Genomic DNA, 13615 nt, shown 5'->3' on the forward strand with positions numbered 1-13615 from the left:
AGATGTCTACATCACTTTATTGAATAAAAACACCATTATTGAATGAAAACACCCATAAAAACAAGTTCCATGGCAGGCACAGCCCATATGCATGTATTTACATTGTAAAAGGGTAGAAAAATACAGGGACCAGCAGTTAGCGTAATGGCTATGTCGCTGGATTCCCACGTAGTCGACCGCGGTTCATATCCTGGACCTAGTGTCTTAAAACTCACACCGGGCGCATGTGTGTGCATGCCCAAGATCCTGAGAGAAGAATTGAGGAGAAGGGATTGCGGCATGGCCATCCCCCCTGGGGGATGATTTCTCGCTTCCTATCTCTCTGTCTCTGTCTGTCTGTCTGGTGAGCGCACGTGCCCTATAGCAAAAACCTATTAAAAAAAAAAGGGTAGGAAAATACTGAAAAAGTATGTACCAGATTGTTTCCCTTCACTACCCTTAGAAGCTGGAAGGAAAAAAGAAAGTAACCCACTTTTCATTTATTTATTTTTAATCATTCATTTTACCTTATTTATTTTTCACTTTGGTATAGGGTACATGTGCTCACCAGAGGCAGAGAGAAAGTGAAAGGGCAAGTGAGAAAGCAAGCCGCCAGGTCTGGTACTCGAACAGTGGTTGACCATGTGGGAGTCTAGTGCTCCAACCACCACGTCACCCTGAAACTCACTTTTTACGTTCATTGTAATTCATTCACTCAACAAGCAAATACAGAGCATCAACTGTCCTAGGACAGAAGAAAACAATGATGACAGACAATAGATAAGGAAACAGAGAACATGAAAAGGAAGCATATCGGAAGACGGGAAGAGAAGAAGGGACAGAAAGGAGAAAGGGAGTAAAGCACGTTTCAGCACAGTAGACGCTGTTTATTAACAGTCCCATTCGTGAGAGGGTGGGCCCACTCTGTGTGTATGTGTGTGTGTGTGTGTGTGTGTGTACTTTAAAGATTTTTTCTTTTTCTTTCTTCCATAAGCAAGAGAGACAAAGAGAATGACAGAGACAGATTCCCGATAGGGTCCTCACTCTACAGTGCACTCCCAGTTCAATCGGTACCAGATTGAAGGTTTCCAGACAAGACCTGGGCCCCCTCTCATGTGGGTCAGCCTCGCAGACCATCGCCTTACCTGCTGTGCCATTGTCCAGCCACACACATACATAAGCTCACACACACACATACGCACGCACTCATAGGAGGAAGAAAGGTGTGTGGGAGAAGCAGGGAGAAGTGGGAAGAGCTGAAGGTAAAGGGAGGCTGGGAGTCAGGCCGGGGCCAGGTAGCGGTGTTAGTACCATCTGAGAATGGCGCTGGAGCTAAGAACATGAATGGGACGAGATTTGCAAAGAGCACTAGGAAGCGTGGTCTGTGTGCCAGCGTCCACACACCTGTTTGATACTTTTAGCAAGTACCTATTACTATTGTTTTTTTTTTTTTTTTAATGTCAGAGGGTATGTGCCTATGCAAGAGAAAAAAAGAGAGTGAGTGACAAGAGACCCTGTCTTTCTCTAGTGACAGACACACAGAAGAGAAAGAGGCAATGTGAATACAGAAGCAGAGGTTAGAGTGATGGGCCACAGCCAGAGATTGCATAAGAGAGAGAGAATGTGTGTTAGAGAAAGAGAGAGAGAGAGAGAGAGAGAGAGAGGAGTCTCCTCCCCAGGGTATGGTCATGCTGTGATTCCCTTCCTCCATTCCTTCAGCCCTTCAGATCTTGGGCACTTGCGCACATGCCTGGCATGTTTTTGGCCAACCCAGCTAGGGATTCAAACCCCGGTCACCTGACGCGATCTGGCTTTGGAGCAGCGCATTAGTGCTGCACCACAGAACTGGCCAGAATCCCTATTGTTTTAATCCACCAAGTTTGTGGGAATTTGTGACAACAGACACAGGAAATTAATGTACTGCAATTACAGTAAAATTAAAATACTAAAACCAAAAATGAATGCAATTGAATGAGAAATGTTTTATTCATGTTAATTGAGTATTGGGAGAGAAGCATGTTTAATCAATGATGGCTAACATCTATAGACACTTTTTTTTTTTTTGAGAGGTTTTCGCTATAAGGGCGTGTGTGCTCACCAGACAGACAGAGAGAGAGACAGAGAGACAGAAAGCGAGAAATCACTCCCTAGGGGGGGTGGTCACGCCACAATCCCTTCTCCTCCATTCTCCTCTCGGGATCTTGGGCATGCACGCACACGCGCCCGGCGTGAGTTTTAAGTCACCGGGTCCGGGACGTAAACTGCGGACGACTATGTGGGAGTCCAGCGACATAGCCATTACGCTAACTGCTGGTCCCTATAGACACTTTTTTAAAGGTTTTGCCATAGGTACGTGCACCTGCTGGAGACAGTGAGAGGGAAAGTGAGAAATTACCCCCCACCACCCCCAGGGAGGATAGCCATGTTGCAATCTCTTCTCCTCCATTCTTCTCCTGGGATTTTGGGCATGTACATACACGTGCCCAGCATGATTTTCACACCGCCAGGCCTGGGACTCAAACCACATTCAGCCATGTGGAAATCAGCACCTTAGCCATTACACCACCTGCTGGCCCTGTAAACAACTTTTAAAATTTTGCTATAGGGTGCATACGCTTTCCAGAGAGAGAAAGAAATGAAGAAATCACCCCCAAAGTGGATAGCCACACCTCAACCCCTTTTTATTCATTCCCCTCTCGGGATTTTGGGCATGTTTTTCAAGCTGCCAGTTTCAGGACTTGAACCACACAATGAGCCATGTGAGATACAGCCGCCTTAATTACCATGCCACCAACTGTTCTTATCAACAATTTACTATAAGCGCTTTAATGTGTTAGCCCATTTACTTCTTCTAACAGTCCTATGAAGGAAGCACTCTCTTGTCAGTATCTAGAAAGGAAAGAACAAGGTGCAGAGGTTAAGTAATGTCTGCAAACATCCCACACAGCCATGATGTGGAAGGGCCGGGATCTGAACTCCTGCAGCCTGACCTGAGTCTATCACTCTCGGATGCTACCTGCAGAGAACTTTTATCCCTTTTTGTGTGTGTGTGTGTGACTCCAGTATTTGCAAGTGTTTTAGAGTTAATAGCACTGAAGAAAGAAAAAAAAATTAATAGACTATTTTTTAGAGTAATTTTATGTTTATAGAAAAATTGAGCAGCAATTAGAGTTCCCATATGCCTCCTTCTCCCCCCTCCCAGGTTAACATCCCGCATTTAGTGTGCACATTTGTTAAAATCAATGAGACAATGTGGATGGATTATCTCTATTTAAAATCTGTAGTTTATCTTCGGGTTCATGCTTGGCGTTTGGTGCTGTACATTTTTTTTTTTTTTCTAGAAGCCTCATGCACTCACCAGAGAAAGACAGAGGGAGAATAGGAAGCCCTGCTATGGAGGAATGGTCAAGCTGCAATCCCTTCTCCATCTCTCCATCCTGTTGGGATTTGGGGCTGGCATACTCATGTGCCCAGTGTTTCTCAAGCCTTTGAGCCAGGGACTATAATCATGCAGCTGATCATTTGGCATCCGGCTGTCTTAACCACCAGGCCCTAGAACAGGCCCAGATGTTGTACCTTCTACGAGTTTTGGCACATGTACTATGAAATGCACCTACCATTACAATATTATACACAGACCTTTCACTGTCCTAAAAATCCTGCGTTCCACTCATTTATTTGTTTTGCCTATTCTAGAAAGTCATACAGTTGAAATGACACAGTGTAGCCTTGGCAGACTGGCTTCTTTCTATTCTTAATAAGCATTTACTCCCCTTCTTTTCCTGGCTTGATAATCTATTTCTTTTTAGTGGTGAATAATATTCCATTGCCTGTATGGAATATTACACAGTTTACTTTTCCATTCGTCTACCGAAAGACAAATTGGTTGTTATAAGTTTTGGAAATTATAAAGCTGCTATAAACATTTGTATGCAGATTTCTGTGTGGACATAAACTTTCAACTCATTTGGGGTACATACCAAGGAATGTGTGATTGCTGGCTCGTACAGGAAGAGCAAGTTTTAGTTTTGTAAGAAACTGCCAAACTGTCTTCCAAAGCATCTTCCCCATTTTGCATTCCCACCGGCCATGACTGAGAGTTCCTGTTGCTCCACATCTTTGCCAGCATTTGGTGTTGTCAGTGCTCTGGATTTCAGCTAATGTAAGTGTGTAGTTGTAGTTAATTGTTGTTTTAATTTGTAATTCCCTACTGACAGATGATGTTGAATCACACTGCTTTTTTATGCTTGATTTCAATCCAGTACTAAATTCATATGTAGAGTTATACATAAATATGTGCCTTTATATTAAGCTTATAAGAGTATCTCTGAGAAGTAGAATTACAGGTGGTTTTTACTGTCCTTATCGTTATCTGAAATTCACCCTCATGTACTTTAATTGAAGCACTTTATGAGTTTATTGAATTTATTATTTTTCAGACTTGTGACATGATTTTTTTCCTTACTGCGTAGCTGTTCTGTTATTTTTTCTTTATAAAAATTGATATAGGGAAGGGCTGGCAGGTGGCATGGTGGATAAGGGTGCTGGACTTCCACATGGCCTACTATAGTTTGAGTCCTAAATCTGGTGGCTTGCTTTCTTACTTTCCTTCTCTCTTTCACTCTGATCCTCTCTGGTCAAATTTTTAAAATAAATAAATGAATTTTAAAAATCAAGTTCAACAAAATAATTCTAAAAAACATTTTGATATGGAGGGCACCACTCGATGACATAATAGTTATATTACTGGATTCCCATGTAGTCAACCAGTGTTTGAGTCCTGGGCTTACAGGATTAAAACTCACAACAGGCATGTGTGCCGAAAATTCTGAGAGGAGAATGGAGAAGGGATTGCATCGTGGCCATCCACCGGCAGGGACCAGGGGGGTGATTTCTTGCTTTCAGGCTCCTGGTGAGCACACATGCCCTATAGCAAAAATCTCTTTTAAAAAACACAAACCAATATGAGTGCCAGAGGTGGCGTGGTGAATAAGGTGTTGTGGACTCCCACATGGTCGACCACGGTTAAAGTCCAGACCCAGAGGCTTGAAAATTATGCTGGGTGCAAGCGTGCCTGTGCCCAAAATCCCGGGAGAAGAATGGAGGAGAAGAGATTGCAGCACAGCTATTCCCCCTGGGAAGGTAACTTCTCACTCTCTCTCTCTGGGGTGTGCACATGCTTTATGATGAAAAACTTAAACAAAAAATTGATATGGGCCAGCCCCACAGTCCAGTGGTTAAGGAGTTATATCCCACATGGCCGACTGTGGTTCAAATCCCGGCCCCTGCTTTCTATGCGTAACACTTAACTACTGCACCACGGAGCCTACACTCTTCTGGTATTTTTACCAACACACGTGCTAAGTGAATAATAATGCAAAATTTAAATAACTTCAATTATCCTAAGTAGCATTTTGAAAGTTATTTCTACTTCGCTAATTTTAGCACCCATCCTGTCATTTAGTCTATTGCTTATAAAACACGGCTGACACCGAGAATAAAACAGTCCACAAGTAATGTCTGGTCTGTCATCTACGGCACAACTATAGTACACTCTGTATAAGCTCTATGCACCTGCATACATTTAATGATATATAAGTGCCAAGTAGCATCCTATATTCCATCTATACTGTCTAAGGTTTATTGTAGAACGGCAAAAATGTAAAAATGCCCTTGACTTAGCTTTCAGGAGCGTCTTTGTAGATTTACCTGAATGCGGGATGCTTTGCCCTTGGTCCTTTGTCTTTGAATTCTTAGGTCTTGGAAATTACTCTGTGGTCACTGACATGTCATCCGTTTTTTAAAAAAACAATTCTTTTATTTAACTTTATTTATTTATTTACTTAAATTTGAACAGAGACAAACAGAGAGAGAGGGAAAGCAAGCCACCAGGTCTGGGACTTAAACCGCAGTTGGCCATGTGGAAGTCCAGTGCCCTTAATCACCACACCACCTGCTGGTCTTGCAAGTTGATTATGTTGTTTTTGGTTTTTGTTTGTTGTTGTTGTTGTTGTTGTTTGAGAGTTTTTTACTATGGAGTATGTGCACTCACCAGAAAGACAGAGAGAGACAGAGACAGAAAGCGAGAAATCACCCCCCAAGGGGGATGGCCGTGCCACAATCCCTTCTCCTCCATTCTCCTCTCAGGATCTTGGGCACGCATGCACATGAGCCCAGTGTGAGTTTAAGCCACCAGGTCTGGGACTCGAACCGCAGTCAACTACATGGGAGTCCAGCGACATAGCCATTATGCTAACTGCTGGTCCCAAGTTGATTATGTTTTAATTTGTGCACTTCCTCATACCCTTTTTCAGGGTATCTTGTCTCATTTTCATTACTTAAAGCCTTCTGTTTTAAGATCTACAGCCAACTACAAATATTTAATGTGTATAATTTGACAAACTTGATAAATGTATACATATATGATACCAAGATAATCAAGGTGATAAGTACACGTCACCCCAAAAAGTTTATTCATGCCTCTATGTAATCTCCCCTTCCTACCACCCTGTTTACTCAGGCAAACACTTACTGATTTGTCACTTTAAACTTGCATTCTCTAGAATTTAATGTCAGTAATACAGGATGTATCCTGTTTGGTTTGTCTTTAACCATCCAGTATAATCGAGGTTTATCAATGCTGTTGCATTTATAGTGCCTTCTTTGTTAGTGCTGAGCAGTATTCCATGCTATGCATACTCTATCCATTCGCCTATCAGTGGATATTTGGAATGTTTCCAGCTTGGGTATATTACAAAGTTGATATAAACAGTTGTAGGGACCAGCAGATGGTGTAATGGTTACGTTGCTGGATTCCCTTATGGCTAACCACAGTTTGAGTCCTGGACCTGGGAGGCTTGAAACTCACGTCAGTTGTGTGCGCCCAGAATCCCAAGAGGAGATTGGAGAAGGGATGGCGGGGTGGCCATCCCCTGGGGGGTGGGGGGATTTATCGCTTTCTTTCTTTCTGTCTCTGTCTCTCGGGAAAGCACATGTGCCCTATAGCAAAAATCTGTTTAAAAAAAATTGCATACAAGCCTTTGTGTGGACACAATTTCTTTTCTCTTGGGTAAGTATCCAGGGTGAGATGGCTGATTTGTATACTATGGATATGTAAAACTTTCATAGAAACTGACATATTATTTTCCAAAGTGGTTACACAATTCTAAATCCCCACCATTGTGTAGAAGAGCTCTCATTACTGCACATAGAACTTCGTATAGCCAATGTGGTGGATGTGTGCTTTATCATTCTTTTCATTTAATTTCCCTAATGACTAATGATGTCGAGCAGCATTTTATGTACTTATTTGCCACCCTTACATCTCCTCAGTTAAGTATCAGTTCAAGGGGGAAAAAAAGCCCATTCATTAAATGGGTTCTTTTGGGTTTTGTTATTACATTTTTTTTCTTTGAGAGAGATTTTTGCTATAGGGCCTATTCACTTGCCAGAGAGTCAGAGATAAAGAAAGTGAAAAATCACTCCCCAGGGGGTATAGCATACCGCAATCCCTTCTTCTCCATTTTCCTTCTGGGTTAGGGCACGCACGAACATGTGCCCTGCATGCCTTTCAAGGCACTGGATCCAGGACTCGAAGTGCAGTTAACTAAGTGGGAGTCAGCGCCTCAACCACTGTATGTCACCTGCTGGCCTCCATTTTTAAGTTTTTTAAAATTCTCAATACAAGAGAGACCAGCGAATGGCATAATGGTTACATCTTAGACTCCCACGTAGTTGACCTCAATTTCAGTCCCAGACCCTGTGGCTTAAAACTCACACTGACGTATATACATGCGTGCTCAAGATTCCGAGAGGAAAACAGAGAAGGGACTGCAATGTGACTGGTTTATTCGCTGATCTAAGAGCTGTAGCCCTGCGAGGTACTAGCTTTAAGTTAGCTTTGGATGTTGCGATGTTGCTGTAGTTGTCAGACTCTGCTCTGGGTGTATCCTGGGGAGCTTTCCCTGCGATATTGCCCACACGGGCTTAGATACATAGCTATTTCCTCTCAATTTCATAAACGCCCTGAGGACAGAACAACTCTTAAGTGGGCTCATCTGTCTGGTAGTGGAAACTGAAGGATCAAATAACCTCAATTTTATCCTCACAAGGACTCATATGTAGCCCCTGGCTTTCTTGCAAAAGTACCCTGTGTCTTCCTCCCACCCGCCCCTTGGCTCTTCACTCCCTATCTACAATTTTTTTCTTTTTTTCTGGGGGGGAGGTTTTTGTGCGTGCGCTCGCTAGAAAGAGAGAAAGCGAGAAATCACCCCCAAGGGGGGATGGCCACGCCACAATCCCTTCTCCATTCTCCTCTCAGGATCTTGGGCATGCATGCAAACATGCCTGGTGTGAGTTTAAGCCACCAGGTCCGGGACTCAAACCACATTTGACTACATGAGAGTCCAGCGACATAGCCATTAGGCTAACTGCTGGTCCCCAGTTTATAATTTTCAAGCCATGACAATACTTTTTGCAAATGACTTATTTCTGTGATAATCAGAAACTGCTATTTTACCCATACTTTTTAGGGCTCAACATTTTTGTACACTTTTTCTACTGTATTCCGTATTGCATAGGCCCTTTGACGATATTTGCCTTCTTTTATCTGCCACATCTCTTGGTATACAACAGATACTAAGTATTTGCTTAATGTCTGTTTTAACCCATATGAGCATCAGATTTGCTTCTAAGAGCACAGACTCCTCAGATTTAGTTTAAAACAATTATTCATTACATTCTTTTTTGTTTAAGATTTAATTTATCATTATTTAATTTGCTATAGGGCATATGTACAAGAGAGAGAGAGAGAGGGAGAGAGAGAGAAAAAGTGGAAAAGCAAGCCACTAGATCCAGGACTCAAACCGTGGTTGGCCATGTAGGAGTCCAGTGCCTTAACCACCATGCAACTGCTGGCTCCAAAACAAATACATTCTTAATTTGTGAATATACTGAAGACAAGCAATTTTCCCCCAGAAAATAAGGTAAGAATGTGAGAAAAAAAGACAAAAATCAATGAATGATTGATTAGTGATTTATTTAAAAGTAACTTCTTTAAGCTCTCGGGGACAGGGACAGTAGGATGTTCTGCTGTAATATTTCACTCAGATGGTGGTCTGGATGGATGTTCAAAACAGAAAGCACCTAAATAATGAGCTTCAGGGGCCAGCAGATGGCATAGTGGTTACATTGCTGGACTCCACATGGCTGACCACAGTTCAAGTCCTGGACCCAGGGCCTTGAAAATCACACTGGACGCATGTGCATGTGTGCGCCAGATCCCAGAAGAGATTGTGGTGTGGTCACCCCTCTGGGGGTGATTTCTCACTTTTTCACTTGCCGTATCTGTTTCTCTCCCCCTGGAGAATATACATGCCCTATGGCAAAAATCTCTTTTAAAAAGTTACCTTGAAAAAACTATGATAGGGACCAGCAGTTAGCGTAATGGCTATGTCGCTGGACTCCCACGTAGTTGACTGCGGTTCGAGTCCCGGATCCGGTGACTTAAACTCACGCTGGGCGTGTGTGCATGCATGCCCAAGATCCCGAGAGGAGAATGGAGAAGGGGTTGTGGCGTGGCCAGCCCCCCAGGGGAGTGATTTCTCGCTTTCTGTCTCTCTGTCTCTCTCTGTCTGGTGAACGCACATGCCCTATGGCAAAAATCTCTTTTAAAAAGTTACCTTGAAAAAACTATGATAGGGACCAGCAGTTAGCGTAATGGCTATGTCGCTGGACTCCCACGTAGTTGACTGCGGTTCGAGTCCCGGATCCGGTGACTTAAACTCACGCTGGGCGTGTGTGCATGCATGCCCAAGATCCCGAGAGGAGAATGGAGAAGGGGTTGTGGCGTGGCCAGCCCCCCAGGGGAGTGATTTCTCGCTTTCTGTCTCTCTGTCTCTCTCTGTCTGGTGAACGCACATGCCCTATGGCAAAAACCTCTCAAAAAAAATTTAAAAATTAGGATAAAAAAATACAGGTAAATCAAATTAATTCGACACATATTTAATGAAAGTCTATATGCTAGGTACTGTGTGCTATGTACCAGGGACACAAACACAACTGTGATGTTGTTCCTGTAATTGAATTTAGAGCAGATGATTGGTGGTGGGGATGGGGCAGGGAGTGTTGAGGGAAGAAGAGACAAAAATGATAACCTTTGGGACCAGCAGTTGGCGTAATGGCTATGTCACTGGATTCCCATGTAGTCGACCGTGGTTTGAGTCCCAGACCCGGTGGCTTAAACTCATGCTGGACACGTGTGCGTGCATGCCCAAGATCCTGAGAGAATGGAGAAGGGATTGTGGTGTGGCCATCCCCCCTGGGGGATGATTTCTTGCATTCTATCTCTCTGTCTCTGTCTTTCTTGCGAGCACACGCGCCCTATAGCAAAAACCTCTTAAAAAAAAAAAAAAGAGATGATAACCTTTAAGCAAATTAGAACTAGTTTTCAGGGAGAAAAGTGGAGGAACATCCCAGGCACAAGGAAGGACACTGACAAAGTGCACTGCAGCCTCGTATTGCTACTACTTATGGAACAAGTTTTAGGGATGCTAAAGAGCAGCCTGGGAACATGGAGGCCAGGTAGTGAAAGGCCATAATGGCGAGGGGAAAGAGGCGAGATATTACAGAGATAGCTTAAAAAGATTCAGATGGGAGACCAGCAGGTGGCATAATGGTTTCGTATCTGTACTCCCACGTAGTCGACCACAGTTTGAGTCCTGGACCCAGCAGCCTAAAATGCATATCAGGTGCATGTGCATGAGTGCCCAAAATCCCAAAAGGAGAATGGAGAAGGGATTACAGTGTGGCCATCCCCCCAAGGGGGTGATTTCTCACTTTCTGTCTCTCTGGCAAGGGCACACTCCCTACAGCAAAACTCTCTAGAAAAAAAAAATATTAAAAACTCAAACTTGAGAACTGTGAGAAGGAGATGACTAGTGAAGCGTCAGATTTTTTGAGTAACTGGGTTGGTTGAGAATGCCATTAAAGACAGACAGGAAATACAAAGGGAACATGCATCTATTGGGCGAGAGTGGAGATAGAGATAAACATTTTTAATGTGGCCTTGGATGTCTTACCCATGTCACATTTTTAATGTTTTAGATATATATTTAACCTATTTAGGTCCTTTAAGGCCAGGTAGACATGAGAAGATATGAGACTTCCAAGTTTATTAAAAAATGAAGTGAAATATAAATTTACTTTGGTTCAAATAATTTTGAAACCCATACATAGTTCTTTCTACATTTTCCATGAACTTTTTTAAAGCATCCATTTACTCTTTTCCTTTTCTAATTTGATCAGAGAGACAGAAAGAGACGGAAAGCGAGAAGGCAAGCCACCAGGTCCAGGACTCAAACCATGATCGACCATGTGAGTCCAGCGCCGTTAACCACTGTGCCACCTGCCGTCCCCTTCCATGAACTTTTGGAAAACTTCCCTCGTATTTCATATTTTTCTTTGGAGGTTTCTGCCTTAGTGTGCATTGCGCTTGCAGGAGAGCGAGAGGGAAAGTGAGAAATCACCCCTCAGGGAGCGTGGCCACATGCCATATTTCCTTCTTCTCCATTTTCCTCCTCTAGGGATTTTGGGCACCCACACTGGGTGTATTTCAAGCCACCAGGTCTGGGACTTGAGCTGCAGTCAGCTGTGTGGGAGTCCAGCGACATAACTGCTACTGGCCCTCTACTCTAGTTTCTTTCTTTTTTTAAAAAAGAGAAGTATTTATTCGATTTTGTTTGTTTATTATTTTTCAATTTGACCGGGGGAGAAGAGAGAGAAGTGAGAAAGCAAGCAGCCAGATCCAGGACTCAAACCAGTCGGCCATGTGGGAATCCAGCACCTTAACCACACACCACCTATCAGCCCCTCTACCCTACTTTTCTATTTTAACTTCCTTATTAAGTATTTCCAGGGCCAGCCAGTGGCATAGTGGCTAAGGCAGCAGACCTCACATGGCTGACCATGCAGTTAGAAGTCCCTGGTCAGTGGCCTAGGAAACACGGTGAGTGCGTGCATGTGCCTGTGTGCTCAGAAGCCTGAAAAGGAGGGAGAAATGGAGAAGGGCCTGTGCCCTGACCATTCCCCATAGGGGATGCTTTCTCACTTTCTTGGGGGAATGTATAAGCCCTCTGACAAAATTTTTAAAAGAAAGAAAGAAAAGTATTTCCACACTTCACTCAACTGTAAAGGGCACACAGATACTCCTGCTTTAGCATAAATCAGGCAATCAATCAAAAAGTCTTGGTAATTTTAAAAAACATTGAGAAGTTCCCAACAGGACTGATAAAGAATCACTGCAGCTCTGAGCCTTATCCAAGTAGGCAAAACCAGTTCTCCAACTCAGCTCATGTTTATCTTTGTTATGTGTTAACATTAGCACAGAATCACTTATCCACAGTAGCTTACTAGTGGAGAAGTCTTGCAAATGACACAAGGAAAGAGCGCTGTCAAAATACAAAGAAAAATGGCCTTGCGTGTATCTAGCCATCTACCAATCTTAACGCCTAATGCCCAGAAGAGCTTGTTGAGATACGGTATGTAGTTGATACGGTAGTTTTCACGGAGGACTAGGGTGCTCCTGGGGCAAGCGGGTCCCCTGTGGAAAGGAAAACTCGTACCAACAGAGAATATGTCATTTCTTCCTGCCAGGAACAACACATGCGGAGATACCCCCTTCTTCTGCTTATCTTCTTCTCGCTTCTTGTAGCTCCAAGAGATTCATTTAAAAACTTCCAGAAGTTCTTTTCAGTATGTTATTAGTTGCACAATTTGAAGTTCAAAAACATCCAGGCTCAGGTTAACAATAAGCAAAGTGCTCGGGTCTCACTTTGTCTTCTCTGAAAATGCCCAATCTTCAATCAGGACTGACTGACTTATCGCATAAAGAACTACTCAAAGAAACTAGCTACGCTATTAAGTAAAGCTGACCTATTAAGTAAATAAGCTTTAGTGACCATCTTCATTCTGTTGCATTTTGGAAATAGAGATTACTGTTCTTATAATACTTTAAAAGAGCAGATCTTTGTAAGAGGAACTACTGTACTGCACAAAGTTTTGTTATTATAAGCTAGAATGAGATCCATCTATCCAATTTAGTATTCAAGTCTACAGAAAAAAAAAATCAGATGACAACTTTTATTATTAAAAGTTACTGAATTCCATAAACCACAAAAAAGTAATCTATATTCAACTAACAAGTTTGATACATGTATTTAAAAATATATAACATAGATTTTCTGTCTTAACATTTATATTCTATTTAAAAAGCTTTACATATTTTGCAACTTGAATTTAAAAAATATATACATTCATTCTCTTGACATTTTCAAGCATGAGCTTCCATTCCTATGAATAAAATGTACAATCTATATCCCTGAATACAGAGAAAAGAGTACCAACTAAAATGAACACGCTCCTTTTACCTGAACATGCAACTTCATCTTGGCTACTGGATAATTAACCAAACAATCCATTCAAACAACTTTTATTTTTATCTCGAGCTGGGCAATTTATATTTATATAAACAATTTATGGTTAACTACAAAGAGATTCATATGTTTATGATATCTGACACAATCTACCAAGCCCCTTCTTGGCAAGTCTTGTTTCAGCCTTGATGTGATGTCACACTTAA

The sequence above is a fragment of the Tupaia chinensis genome, unplaced genomic scaffold (genome assembly GCF_000334495.1).
Source record: "Tupaia chinensis unplaced genomic scaffold, TupChi_1.0 Scaffold000002_1, whole genome shotgun sequence".
Classification (NCBI taxonomy): domain Eukaryota; kingdom Metazoa; phylum Chordata; class Mammalia; order Scandentia; family Tupaiidae; genus Tupaia; species Tupaia belangeri.